The sequence below is a fragment of the Sinocyclocheilus anshuiensis genome, unplaced genomic scaffold (assembly GCF_001515605.1).
Source record: "Sinocyclocheilus anshuiensis isolate Anshui unplaced genomic scaffold, SAMN03320099.WGS_v1.1 scaffold975, whole genome shotgun sequence".
Lineage (NCBI taxonomy): Eukaryota > Metazoa > Chordata > Actinopteri > Cypriniformes > Cyprinidae > Sinocyclocheilus > Sinocyclocheilus anshuiensis.
In genome coordinates this window covers 124,668-124,886 of record NW_015547693.1, presented here as the reverse complement: position 1 = coordinate 124,886, position 219 = coordinate 124,668, and the positions used below count along the sequence as shown (strand labels likewise).

General features: G+C 32.0%; 1 protein-coding gene across 1 annotated transcript in view; it reads right to left on the bottom strand.

The window, feature by feature from the left end:
- Positions 1-219, bottom strand: part of LOC107703613 (E3 ubiquitin-protein ligase RNF114-like) — a 7,338-nt gene that overhangs the window by 5,375 nt on the left and 1,744 nt on the right. The gene's annotated exons all lie outside the window — the stretch shown is intronic.

Here is a 219-nt window from a genome sequence, read left to right as displayed (position 1 = left end):
TATGTGTGTGTATATATATATATATATATATATATATATATATATATACATGCTACACGCACATGCACACTTGAAGTCAGATGTTCCCCAATTTAAAGTAATAATCTACTCCATAAATCAAATACTGGTCGATGTATCTTATCAAGGTAGTAGGGATGTAACGATTAACCGTGAGCCGGTTGAAAATCGATTCAAATATGTGACGATTCAAATCGGTTG